Source organism: Kryptolebias marmoratus, linkage group LG13 (genome assembly GCF_001649575.2).
Source record: "Kryptolebias marmoratus isolate JLee-2015 linkage group LG13, ASM164957v2, whole genome shotgun sequence".
Taxonomy (NCBI): domain Eukaryota; kingdom Metazoa; phylum Chordata; class Actinopteri; order Cyprinodontiformes; family Rivulidae; genus Kryptolebias; species Kryptolebias marmoratus.
In genome coordinates, this window is record NC_051442.1 from 26,953,990 (window position 1) to 26,968,594 (window position 14,605).

A 14,605-nucleotide genomic window follows, 5' to 3' on the forward strand; every position below is an offset into this window, starting at 1 on the left:
CTGTTGACTTTAATTTTTGCCAGTCTCAGAAGAATGCTATTAACTGAGAAGTGGCATTCGAGCTGATGACTGTTGCATTGATTAAGGTGTTGTGCTTTATTTCTGGGTCATCAGTAGTCATACTGAGATCCATTGGAGACTTTGGCCACGTCTCTTCAGGTTCCCACAAAAATGCAGGACTTTCTATCCATTTTTGGTTCAAAAGATTGTCAACCTTAAATCCACGGGAAGCGTCATCTGCAGGGTTTAAAGATGAAGGCACATGTCTCCACTGTTCAACTTCTGTGCTGTCCCTTATTGTTGTTATTCTATTAGCAACAAAAGTTTGAAACCTTTTGTCTTCATTTTTTATGTATTTTAAAACTGATGTGCTGTCAGTCCAAAAGCAGGCCTTTTCTAATGGCAGCTGAAGCTCTGCCTGAAGCATCTTATTCAGTCTAACAGCCATAACAGCAGCTGTGAGCTCCAAGCGTGGAATAGTAATAGGCTTGAGCAGAGCTACATGGCTTCGCCAAACAAGAATGATACATGAACCCTCTTGTTGATGTTCTGCATTTTAATATATGTAGCCGTACCATACCCACTCTCACTTGCATCAGAGAAATGGTGCAGCTGGGCACTAACCACTTTCCCAAAGCCTTCAGGTTTGATGCATCTACTGACATGGAACTCAGCTAATTTCTCTAAGTCCTTCAGCCACCTGTTCCACGTTTTTTGAAAGGCTGGAGGTATAGGGTCATCCCAGCCCCATTTCATCCTGCATAGTTCTTGTAACAGCAGCTTGGCAGGGAGTATGAGGGGTGCTGTAAATCCTAGAGGATCATAAATGGAGCTGATGATTGACAACATACCTCTTTTAGTGGGAGGCTTTTCTTTGATTTTCAGCTTGAACCTAAAACTGTCTGTCTCAGTACACCATTGTAAACCTAATGCTCTGTCCACAGGTAGCTCGTCACTGTCCAAGTTCAGCTCACAAAGAGTCTGGGACCTAAGCTCCCCTGGGATACATTGGAGCACTTTTCGGCTGTTGCTAATCCATTGGGTTAGAGTAAATGCTCCTCTGCTGCAAATGGATATGAGATCTTTGGCCATGGTAACTGCACCTTCTTCTGATGGCAAACTCTTTAAGAGGTCATCCATATAAAGGTTTTTGTTGACTGTTAATACAACATCTGTTGAGAAGTTAGACTGGTTATCTTCAGCAGTTTTTCTGAGAGCAAAACAAGCACAGCTAGGTGAGGGAACTGCACCAAATAAGTGGACAGTCATACAGTATTCTTCAAGGTCTTGTTCTAGATTACCTTGAGGCCACCACATGAAACGTAGAAAGTCCACATGCTCCTCAGATACCTTAACCTGATGGAACATGGATTTTATGTCTGCCATTAACGCCACATGTTCCTGCCGAAACCTCAATAAAACCCCTACTGATGAGCTGGTTAAGTTTGGACCCTGAAATAGCTGACTGTTGAGCGAGACCCCTTTATACTCTGCTCCACAATCAAACACCACCCGCAGCTTATGTTTTTGGGGATGGTATACACCATGATGTGGTATATACCACACCTTGCCCTTCGTTGTTGTCAGTTGATGCTGCAGAACCCTTTCTGCATGTCAGCTATTAATAGCATTAGTCATGAAGTTTGTGTACTCCTCATAAAAACTTATGTTTTTTTAAATTTCCCTTTCAAACCAAGGATGCGCTTCAGAGCTATGGAAATGTTACTTGGCATAAAGACTTTGTTGGAAAGGCAGTGAGTTGTTGCACTGAGAGCCATCTAGTGGCGAATGTTGGTAGGTGCGTTATTTAGTTTAGAAACTGCTCAGCACTTTAGTCCGACACGGAGCCGACCACTTTAAGCAGCCGATGCAGTTTAAGTTGTGTGCGTAGCTGACAAAACGTAAGTTTAACCTAATAATAGCTGCATAGGTAATTGTCCTGTGTTTTGCCATTGTATTTAGGCCATGTTTAGCTTGTGTTTTATATTAGTGGCTGTTTGTTTTCTAATGTTTGAGGTTGTTAATTAGACGGAGCTACATGCTAACGCTAACCTCATCCGGTACAGTGTTGCTTTGTAAACTATGTTAAGCAGCGGAGTTATAAGTGCTTCAGTTAGTCGCACTGTGCAGATATAAATGTTGGAGGTAGATGTCTGAAGTAGTTTTATGAATACAGACCACCTGCATTTCTGATTCTGTTTCTTTCTTTCTTTTATAGACCACACACACACACACACACACATACATGAAGACAGTCACATACTTAGACCTCTGTACGTGAAGGCTCCTACATGTCATCTGTAAAGAATTAAGGAACCTAAAAGAACTATGAGCATCCTGTCTGTGCTCCTTACCGGCACACCAAGGATGATATCAACATCAGAACCCTTATGCAGTCAGAACCTGAATTCATTGCTATCGAACAGACTTCATCCTTTCTAAAAGGCAACTTCAATTTATAATGTCCATTCTCTGGCTGTGCAGAGTTTTCTATTATGTCTATGAATTTTTGTTCCTCTCTTGATATTTCCTCTTGCACTGCAAATGACTTCTCAGGCAAGTCATAATTGTACTGGCTGGTTAAAAGCTCCTCAATCCTGTCAACTGTAGTTCTGTTGACATGAACTGAGAGGTAGCCACTTTCACCATCCCTGTAATCTTCTGCTGAACCATTTACAACCCATCCTAGCAAGCTTCTGATTGCATAGGGTCCCTCACCCTGACTGTTAACCACCTCCCAAGGTTCCATTAGTTTAGATGCATTTGTGCCAATGAGTAGGTCTACACCAGCATGTATGCGAGGAAAGTTTATACCTTTTAGGTAAGACCATTTTGACAGCTCCTCCTCGCTGATGATGTTGTCTGTGGAGACTGGCATTTCCTTTTGAGTAAACACAATGGGAAGCTGATAAAAATGTTTACTGCTTAATTCTGAAACTTCTAGCCCTTTAATGATGGAGGTTGTCATTGTTTTACTATGTCCCATGGTGTGAAGATGAATCTGAGCCTTATGCCCTTGAATGTTAAGTTTATGAAGAAGCCTTTCAGAGCAGAATGTATCTGTGCTCCCTGGATCCAAGAAGGCATAAGTTTTAATGATCTTAGTTCCCTTTGAACTCTTCACTTGCACAGGCAAGATGGGAAGAATGCCCTTGCGGTGGCCAGCCCCTTATGACCACAAGTAGAGGAGATTCTACAGCCCTTTGGTTCCTGATCCAACTCTTTGCAATGGGCCTTTTCTTTCTGTCCAATATGCAAAATACTGGGATGCTTTTGGTTGCACTGTTTGCAAGCCATGCACTTATCACAATTCTTACTTAAATGTCCTATATTCAAGCAGCCAAAACATAGACCCTTATCCTTTAGAAAATCTAATTTTTCCCTATGTGGCCTCTTTCCTAATTGTCGACACTGTTCCAATACATGACCAACCTGTGCACAATACAGACAGGACAAGGAGTTTAAGAACTCTTTGCTACAAGACACTTCATTTTTGGGAGAGGGCACTATATGTTCATTATCAATAGAAACATGGGTGCCAAAGCTGTTTCTTTTATACTGTGGCTTTACTTGAAGTTTGCTAGGTTTTGTGATTCCCTTGGCAGATTGAGTATCCTGTATATCTCCAAAAACTGGATCTGATATAATCCTAATTTGATGTTCAATAAAATCAACAATATCTGGAAAACATGATCTTGACCAGTTCTCTCAAAATTCTCATTTGCCTTTGTTCTCCATTTTTCTCTCAGCTTGAAAGGGAACTTTTGAACCAAGATTCTCATCTTAGCTGGCATGCTTAATCCTCTCAAATACTGCAGTTCCTCCATTGCATTGCAACATTCACGAAGGAAAAGTCCAAACACTTTTAATGCTTTAGCATCTTCACCTTTAATGTTGGGCCAGCTATTGACCTTTTCCATGTAGGCTGCAGTAATATTAAATTCATTGCCAAAATGTTCTTTGAGGAGCTGCTTGGCCACAGCATATCCTCTTTCTGCAGTCATGTGAAGACAACTGCGTATGAGGTCTCTTGGTTGCCCCCTTGTGTACTGTTCAAGGTAGTACAAGCAGTCTCCTTTACAATTGGTTTTTGCTTCCACACACTGTTCAAAGGCCTTCATAAAGGAGTTAAACTGTAGAGGATCCCTGACATAGATGGGAATTTCTCGACGTGGCAGTAACTGGCTTGATTGCATTTGAACCAGAAGAGCTGTTGTGTCATTTTGTTGTTTTAACACACTGTAGAGGTCTCCAGCAAGTTGATTTGAATTTGTTGGAAGCAGAGTGTTTTGAGTGGTGGTATTGGTTTCTGGTAAAATAACAGAAGATTTAAAGCCTTGGGCAGCAGGGGGAGCCATCTGCGACATTGTGTTCAGACCCACACCATCCACTCGAGCTGGGATATGCCTTTCATAGGCTGATTTTAGGTCTGATACAACCTCATTAGCCAACAGCAGTACAGCATTCTCATGAACGCCTTGTGAAGTCTTGGTATTAAGCTGTGTAGCTTGTGAAATGACAAAAGTAGATTTTACCTTGGGTCTAGCACCTATGGTCACACACGCACACACACACTCATGCACCACAAGCACCACATCGTCTTCCACCACCTCTACACACACACATACACACACTTTCCACTGTTTCTGTCATCTCTCTCACTCCAACCCCCCCCTCATTATCTTACTAATTATTACGTCGACTGTCTAGCGGGCTTGGGGTACTTTTCAGAAAGTTCGGTACCGTTAGTTTTAGCATTGTCATGTTTTAGCTTATTTGGCCTTCCTGTACATTTAGTTTAGTTTAGTTTATCTTAGCTCATACTTTAGATATTGTTAGGTTGTTAGATTCCTAATTGTTCAGCTTGTTGTTAGTTCAGCTTTAACTTTATCATGATTTTATTTAGATTATTTAGCTACTATTTTGACTGTCTCAGCTCATGCTTATGTAACACTTACGATGTGATTACAGTACTAGAGTCGGAACAGGACCAGTGCTAGGTTCGGGAGAAGTGCAAGTGTATCAATGACCACAGACCAGAAAGTAAGTTTAAACTGCCGGCTTATTATTTTTTTGTAGAAAATAAAATAAACAACAATTATACAAACAGTTTACATACAATGACACAAATTCAGTGCAAAATAGTTTCCCTGTTACTTTCCAAATATTTTATATAATCCCCCCTTTTTTTTAGATTTAAACCTATAGTTAGGTATTGAAGGATGCTATTTATTTAACCTAGTTTATGGTTCTATTGAAATTCAGTTGATACTGTTAATCTATTTAATTTCCAGCTTGTTTTAATCTTTTAAATCTATTTTAGTGTAGTGTTCTTTTAAGAAGTTAAGGTTTTTAATTTCCTGTTTTAACCATTTCTTATTTCTAATGTAAACCCAACAGACAATTTTACATTCCACACACTGTAACAACAAACATTGAATGTGGTTCAAAGAAAAAAAACAATAAAACACAACAGACAAAATCCAGCAAAAGACAGAATAACTTGTGCTTCAAATCGATGTATTTTCTCTCTGATGATCTTGAAGGGTTAATCCCGTTTCTCTGAATCTACTGCTATTTCAGCAGGAAACATGGGCAGATCATACCAGTTTGGATGACTTGCAGTGTCCAGCAGAGGGCGTAGCTCCTGCTAGATAGTTACAGGGCTCCTGGGTTACAGCTCGCCATCTTGTTTCTCACTAGCGGAATCCAACTCAGCAATCGACTCGGAATTTCCCAGTCCGATTTCCAGCAGAACCTCAAAAAGCCTGGTTTAATAACCAACAAAGCATAACAAAAGTTCATTTGACTCTGCTTGGTACAAAAAAAAAAAAAAAAGTAATATACTCACCGATTTGGCGGTTGAACATCATGTGTGGGTGGAGGGAACATGCTTCACCCACCTCAGCTCATCCGTTACTTCCACAGTTTTTAAACATAAAACAACATAAATGCGCTACTTTAGCTTTCCTTTTCAACAAAAAAATAAATAAAAAAAATACTTTACAAATACATTCTTCTCAGAAAATAAAATACACTTTTTAACTCACCAAGTCCAGTTCTGTAACAATAACACAATCCCGAACGCAGTCAAGTTGGAAAATGCAGAACGCTCTTTTCCCAAAAAAAATGGAAAAAATGTTTTTAATTGTCGATTTCTCTTATCTTTTTCTTGTTCACAGCACAACTTGCTTAGCTTCTTTTGTCTTTGCTTCTTCTTCGCTCTCTCTGCTTCTTCTTCTGGCGCCAAAGAGCATAGCAATCCGGTTGGCTGGAGCTAATCATATGGGTTACATATCAATGTGACCCTTCAGAATAAGAGATTTATCTCACACTTGACCGTTTAGCTGCTGACAAAATAAAACTTTTATACAGATTTATTTTCCAAATAAAATTCATAATATGATTCACTTATGATGTCGGTAATTATTACTTTTTTATATTTTTAACTGTTTTAAGACTTATTTACTCTCTATTTATTCACCTATTTATTTATTTATGTCCTATTTATGTCCTATCTATTTTATAGCTATTTTTATGAAAAGGCTTGCATATAGTGAATATTATGTTAACCTGGGTTACACTTAGATATGTCTGGTTTTGTGATTTTATTTAGATTATCCTATATTTCATTTAGATTATACATGATTGATGTGTTTTTCTTTTTTTGTGTTTCATTATGTACCTGCTGTATTGGATTCTGTTTTTATTTCTGTTGTAAAGCGCTTTGGATCGCCTTGTTGCTGAAAAGCGCTATATAAATAAATTTCACTTCACTTCACTTCACTTAAACACCTTGTGATAGATTTTGTTGACATGATAAAACCAGTACAGGGCAAAAGGTACATGCTGGTAGTGATTGATAGATTCAGTCGCTGGGTTGAAGCTGTCCCATCAAAAACATTGGGTGCAAAAATGGACGGTTATAAAATTTTTAACAAGGGAAGTGATTCCTGGATTTGGAATCCCTTCTAAAATCAGTTCTGACAATGGTTCAGCTTTTGTGCAGAAAGTAGTGCAAGGTGTTCTGCAGCAACTACACATTAAACAACGGTTTGCTACTGTTTACCACCCTCAAAGCCAAGGAATGGTGGAAAGAATTAATGGAACTTTGAAAGCTAAGCTGAATAAAATATGTGCTTCTACTAAACTGAACTGGGTATCAGCCTTGCCGCTCGCATTATTGACCTATCGCATGCAGGTACACAGAGGCACTCATCTAACACCGCATGAAATGCTAACTGGCAGGCCGATGCCCGTGCCTCAGAGGAGGCAGCCATTTAAGAGCCCAGCCCTTGAACAGTTGCAAACAGAGTTGAAAACTTATATGCAAAAATCAACTACTCTCCACAAAGCTATCTATTTACAGGAAAAAACCAGGAGCTTGAACTCAGACGCTGTGCTGGAGAAACCAGTGGAGCCAGGAGAACTGGTGTATGTGAAAGTGTTCAGACGTAAATGGAACGAATCCAGTTGGGATGGACCATATGAGGTCAAAAGAGCAACTCCGACAGCTGTTCAGTTAGAAGGAAGTAACACGTGGTATCACCTGACTCATTGCACTAAAGTTCATACCTCAGACAAAGCTAAAGTTGACTTTGATAAAAAGGATGAGCAGAAAAACTGCAGCAATGAAACTTATATTAATGACTGTTCAACTGTGGATGTTGGCAGAAGTGGTCTTTCAGGCAGCAGCAAAAGCAGAGATGAGCAGTCACAGCCTGCAGCTGACATCACAGGGACAGCCAACTCCGATTCAGCGACAAGTGGAGACGAGCACAAGAAGTCAGACCACCAAGGCGCAGAACCAGAGACGTCCAGCAGAGGAGACGAGCAGAGACTTAGTGACTAAAATTCCAAAGGGGGGATCCATCGTCTTCGGAGCAGATGAGTACAACACAGCACACAACAATCTAGTCCAGTACATATCAGTGTTCTTGCCTGCAGACACACAACAAGTAGGTTTTACACAGGTTTTCAACACATTGATGTTAAAACCTAAAAGGCTCTGTAAAATAAGACAAGTTTATCCAAATTTCAAGTGGAAAGCTGGTGTATCAGACACAGAGTTCAATACAGGGCTAGAGACAGAGTATGAAGTGCAAGTGAGTTACGCCAATAAGAAATTGTGTTGACGCCAGGTTAAAAAACATAGCCCAGCTTATGGTGAAGATCAATGCTTAATTATTATACACATAAAGGACAATGGTTTTGACATAGAAGTGAGGTTAGAAACACATTGGAGTGAGGAGAGTTCCTATAAATATACCATGCTGATGTGAAATCTGAAAACAGCAACTCTAGTTCGGGGAGAAGGTGATTTAGAGTAGATTAAAGTCAGAAACTTGAACGCTAGGGTTGAAATGGTAGGGGAGAGAATCAGGATTCACGTGTTGCCACGAGACAGTAAATATGACAGAATTGAGAGAACAATAATTATTTCTAGAGTAGTGTTTCAAAATGATAGGCGTCAAATGTGCAGTTGTTACACTGATTCAAGCCAGCGAGTGTCAGTGCAGGATCAGGAGAGCATAAATTGCAAATTAGAGGTGAAACAAACAAATTGTGGTTGGATGGTTGAGTTCGATGTAATAGCTTTTCAGATAATTAAAACGTATGAATTGAAGTTAGAGGAGGCAATGAATGGTGAATTAGAAAAGTCTATTTTATTATGGATTGTCCCTGACAGTGAAATACAGTACAGGCAGGAGAGGAAACCTGTATTCCCCTCACCACGCCTGCAGTAGTCACCATACCAAAATTAACTACGCCTAGAGCAACGACAACATCTACTCTGTTAACTATGCCCATAGTAATTACAACACCTACTCCGTTAACCATGCCTATCGTAATGACCACACCTAAACTTATTACATCAGTCGCCAACATTGGCACAACATTTCAAACAACGCCTGCACCTATGACTACAGAAAATACATCACCAACCTGGATCACTACACTGATGACAACTCAGGAAATAGAACATCCTACAACCACAACACGTGTGACCACTCCACATGTAATTAGAATTACAACAACATGTACCACCGTTGCATCAGAAACGACCAGCACATTAGTTAGTGTTTATGAATTTGTTGATGCATAAAATGTGACAGAATCAGCTCTGGATCGATATGGATGTTCAGAAAAACCTCATCCACAAAAAAGAAAAACACATCCATATGTGTTAATGAACAGCTTACCCCTGCGGTGGGTTGGTCTTTGTGCATTGGTTAGAATGAAAACACCCATAGTATTAGTATATGAAGGAGTGAAAGACCTAGTTGGAATAGATAAAAATTGGACTAGGTTTTCGAGAAGTTTAGATGCTTATGGACTTGATGAAGGTCCATCCATCCATCTTCCTCTGCTTATCCGGGGTCGGGTCCACTCCATTTTTCCCTAATTCGTGAACAAGACCCCGAGATACTTAAACTCCTCCACTTGGGGCAGGACATCTTCCCCGACCCAGAGAAGGCACTCTGCCCTTTTCTGGCTCAAGACTATGGCCTCGGATTTGGAGGTACTGATCCTCATCCCAGCCGCTTTGCACTTAGCTGTGAACCGCTCCAGCGAAAGCTGTAGATCATGGTGCGATTAAGCCAATAGGACCACATCATCTGCAAAAGCAGAGGCGCAATCCTAAGGTCACCAAAACGGATCCCCTCAACACCTTGGCTGCACCTAGAAATTCTGTCCATAAACGTTATGAACAGAATCGGTGACAAAGGGCAACCTTGGCGGAGTCCAACTCTTTTTTTTTTTTTGTGTTAATATTTTTATTAGGAGGATAGAAACATTACAACAAGACAAACTCAGGAACAGTAACAATGTATGCAACATGAAATACAATTTCCCAGAAGAAGTAAAAAAAAATAAAAAAAGTAATCAATATGAAGGGGAAAGAAAGCATGTTTAAGAGATGGCATACAGTTCACCTCCTATATATGTACTTTTTTTTTTTTTACATAAATAAACAGGACAAAATATATACACAACTTATAACCAGGAACCTGAAAACAAGCAAAACATAAAAACGATTTAAGAGAAGGGAAAAGAAGTGTAAACAAAGTAAAACAAAAAAAAAAATAAATTCAAGAAAAGAGAGAGAAAAGAAAATAGAAAAATCTAAGTAAATAGAAACCATAAATGAGGATAAAAGCGAAAGTGGGGCGCTGCGAGGTGTACATCAATCCGGAGTCTGAAGAGAGTGAAAGAAATCCATGAAAGGCTGCCATAAGTTATAGAATTTATTGAAATTGCTTTTCAGTGAGAAGCTGATCCGCTCCAGTTTTAGAAAAGACATAGTGTCATGAAGCCACTGACCACTAGAAGGCGCTGTAGTTGATTTCCAGTTAAACAGAAGCCGGCGTCTTGCCAATAAGGAAGTAAATGATATTACATCCAATTGGTTAGCAGTGAACCGTTTGTAGTTAGCTGGAAGCCCAAATATCGCAACATGGGGAGATGGTTCAATAACCACTGAAAGTATCTTTGACATTGTTTCGAAATAGATCTGCCAAAAATTATGAAGTGATGAACAGGAATAAAACATATGGGATAAATTACAGGAAGGAGCGTGACATTTGTCACAAATATCTAGAGCTGAGGAAAGAATTTGAGACAGACGAGTTTTGGAAAGATGAACCCTAAAAAGAACTTTAAACTGTATGAGCGAAAGCCGGGCGCAAATTGAACTAGTATGAATTTTCTTAAGAGCTATCTCCCACCAGTCCTCATGGAAGTGCAACCCCAGTTCAAGTTCCCAAGCTCTTTTAACTTTGACAATAGGAGAGGAGTCAGAAAGCAGAATTTCAGTATAAACCTTGGAGATAAATGACCTTTGAAGAGGATCCCAGCTCAAAAACATTTCCCATTGGAAGTTTGGTGGTTCGGATGGAAAACCGGGAAACAACACTCTGGTACAATGCCTAATTTGAAAGTACCGGAATAGATGAGAAGCAGGAAGATGAAATTCTGACGAAAGGTCTGTGAAGCTGCGAAATATACCTTCTTTGTATAAATCTTTAAAACATGTCAGCCCCTTATTTTCCCATGATAAAAAGGTTGGATCTGTGAGTGCTGGCTGAAACAAATGATTCTTTAGCAAAGGAGCAAGTGTAGATGCCGAGTTAAATTTGAAGTGCCTCCTAAATTGGTTCCAAATTTTTAATACGGAGCGAACTAGTAAATTGCTTGTAAAGCCAGAGGGGTTGAGCGTAATGGGGGAAGTGAGAAGAGCTTTTAAAGAGGATGGGGAGCATGACCGTGCCTCCAACCTGCACCAAGGGAGGTCAATAGAACTGAACCAAAAAGAAATTTTATGGATATGGGTAGCCCAATAATACAGTTGAAAATCTGGGAGCGACAATCCACCATTGAATTTGCATCTGTGAAGTATGGATTTACGGATTCTAGGTGGTTTTCCACACCAAAGGAAACCAGAAATAATTTGATCCAATGTTTTAAAAAAGTTCTTTGGTAGAAAGAGTGGTAGACAGTTGAAAAGAAAGAGAAATTTGGGTAAAATGATCATTTTAACTGCATTAATTCTACCTATAAGCGACAGAGGCAAGCTATTCCATCGTTGAAGGTCCGATTTAATGTTGGACATTAAAGGCAAAAAATTTGCAGCAAAAAGAGAGGTCAATGATCTTGTTACATTGACCCCCAGATAACTAAAACCAGAGGAGCTCAACTTGAATGGAATGTCTGGATAAGAAAGTTTTAATGCTGATGCGTTAACTGGGTAACATTCACTTTTAGCGATATTTACCTTATAACCTGAAAAGGATCCAAATCTCAAAAAAGCAGACAAAATTGGTGGAATGGATAGAGTGGGGTCTGAAACGTATAGCAATAGATCATCAGCATAAAGCGATAGTTTAAATTCTGTGCCTAAGCGGGAAATTCCAGCGAATGTGGAGGAAGACCTTAAAAATATTGACAATGGTTCTATGGCCAGTACAAATAGTAAAGGAGACAAAGGGCATCCCTGCCTAGTGCCCCTGAAAAGCCTGAAGAAGGAGGATTGAATGCCATTGGATGAGACGGTGGCCTGAGGAGATGTGTAAAAAAGACGTAACCACGAGATGAATATATTGCCCAGTCCAAACCTTCGCAAAACAGCAAACAAATAATCCCATTCAATTCTATCAAACGCTTTCTCAGCGTCAACCGAGATCACAAGTTAAATAATAAAATAATTGTCTCCCCTTAACAAATCCAGTTTGCTCATCTGAAACAATAGATGGTACTATACTATCCAGGCGACATGCTAAGGCTTTAGCAAGGATCTTAGCATCCACGTTTATCAAGGAGAGAGGTCTATATGAGCTGCAAAGGTTTGGGTCCTTGTCTTTTTTCAAAAGGAGACAGATACAGGCTTGTGTTAAGGTCTGGGGGAGACTGCCCTGGTGTAGTGATTCATTATATAGCGCATGCAGTAACGGGGAAAGCTTATCCTGAAATTTTTTGTAAAATTCAACAGGGAATCCATCTGGACCTGGAGCTTTGTTACTTTGCATGCTTTTCATGGCGGCCACTATCTCTTCCCTGGTAAGAGGTGCATCTAGTTCCTCAGCAACATCCGGAGTTATCACAGGAAATTTGAGACCGTCAAGAAATCGATTCATTTCAGTAGAGTCAGCTGGAGATTCCGATTTAAATAATAAAGAGTAAAATGACTGAAAAACCGAATTAATAGTAGTGGGATCTTGATGCAACGTGCCTGACGAGTCCATTATCTGCGGAATCATATGTGAAGCTGTCCGACGACGAAGCTGATGAGCAAGTAATCGGCTAGCCCTATCACCGTGCTCATAATAAGTGGAACGTGATCGCAGAAGAAGTCGCTCCGCTTCGTTAGTAGTGATGAGGTCTATTTCAGTCTGCAAATCAACCCGCCGTTTAAGTAAGCTTGGTGAAGGGGATGTGGCAATTTGTTGATCCAGATTGGACATATTTGTGCTCAGTTCTAGTAGTTTTGCTTTACGCGTCTTATTTAAGTGGGCTGAAAATGAAATAATTTGTCCACGTAGGAATGCTTTCAGTGATTCCCAAAGTAAGGAATATGAGATTGGATTGCTCTCATTTTGATTCATTTCAATAAAATCATCAATTTTAGTGGAAATAAATGTATTAAAATTTTTATCTGAAAGGAGCAGAGGGTTGAATCTCCAAGGCGTGGTGTAACGATGTTGAAGAGCAAACTTAATATCTAGTGAGAGAGGAGCGTGATCAGATATAATAATAGGGTGATAATCCACAGACAAAACTTCCGAAATTAGCTTGGAGTCAACAAAAAAGTAATCAATCCGTGAAAAAGACTGATGAAAATGAGAGAAGAAGGAAAATTTCTTGCTTTGTGGATTATAAAATCTCCAGGGATCAATGCAACCATTTTTTGACATGAAATCTGAAAGTGATCTGGACATTAATGAAGGGGACAAATTACGTGGGTCAGATCGGTCTAGATTGGGATCAATGACACAATTCATATCTCCACCCACCACAAGGAGGTTATTGTTTAAAGAAGGAAGACATTCAAAAAGCTTATTCATAAACTTTGGATCATCAAAATTGGGGGCATATATATTCACCAACAGAATGGGAACATGAAATAGTGTACCAGTGACAATCAAGTATCTGCCATTTTTGTCTGATATGATTTTAGAGGGTGAGAACTGGATTGACTTACCAACTAAAATAGCAACCCCCCTGGCTTTAGAGTTGAAATTGGAATGGAAAACTTCAGAAACCCATGGACATTTTAGTCTGATCTGGTCCTTAGTGCGCATGTGAGTTTCCTGTAAAAACACTAGGTCAGGTTTAAGACGTTTCAAATGAGCAAATATCCGTGACCTCTTAAGTGGACTGCCCATACCCTTGATGTTCCAGCTCAAAAATCTCACAGAGGACCCTGTTTGTGGGGTCTTTACCTCGCCATCAGCAGCAGACATGTTTTAAATCGGTTGTGAAAAAATGGACAACAGAACTATTTATGATGCACCACCTCCACAACAATGCCACAAAAAGAAAAGAAGAGAAAAGAAAGAGAACGGAAAAAAAAGGACGAAGAAGAGAAAGAGAAAAAACTAACAAAGTGAACAACAACCCCCCCACCACCCCCCTGTAGCACTTACAACGACCCCATCCCCAAACGATGGAGAACCCAGTGCAAACTCCAAGAGGAGTCACATCCTTAAAATGGATGCTTACGGTTTCAAGCGCAATAGTAGCAGAAAAGCTGCAGTTTGAGCTCCCACTAACTAAACAATATTTACACCATGGCACGTCTAGTTCAGTCCAAAAAAGAACACTGCTTCAGTAAGGCAACAAGAAAAATAAAAATCAGAGAATATGAAGCCTAGCTTCTTAATTAAAACTGTGTACCTTGACAATGTCCCTATGATTTGAGTGATCTGATAAACACACTAGCCTCCTCTGGTGATTTAAACTCCCTCTCCGTACCGTTGTGTGTGACCCGGAGGCGCGCTGGATACAGCAGACCGAAGCGAATCCCCGGGATCTCACGAAGCTGACGCCGAACATCATTGTAGGCGGCACGGGCCCGGGCCGTCCTCGGCGTGTGGTCAGGGAAGAC

At 40.1% G+C, this 14,605-nt stretch overlaps 1 long non-coding RNA gene across 1 annotated transcript; it reads left to right on the forward strand.

Moving 5' to 3' along the window:
• Positions 1-1,800: 1,800 nt before the first annotated feature.
• Positions 1,801-5,044, forward strand: LOC119617570. Its single transcript, XR_005233902.1, has 2 exons — positions 1,801-1,901; positions 4,972-5,044. It is a non-coding gene; the product is annotated as an uncharacterized LOC119617570 (long non-coding RNA).
• Positions 5,045-14,605: the final 9,561 nt, after the last annotated feature.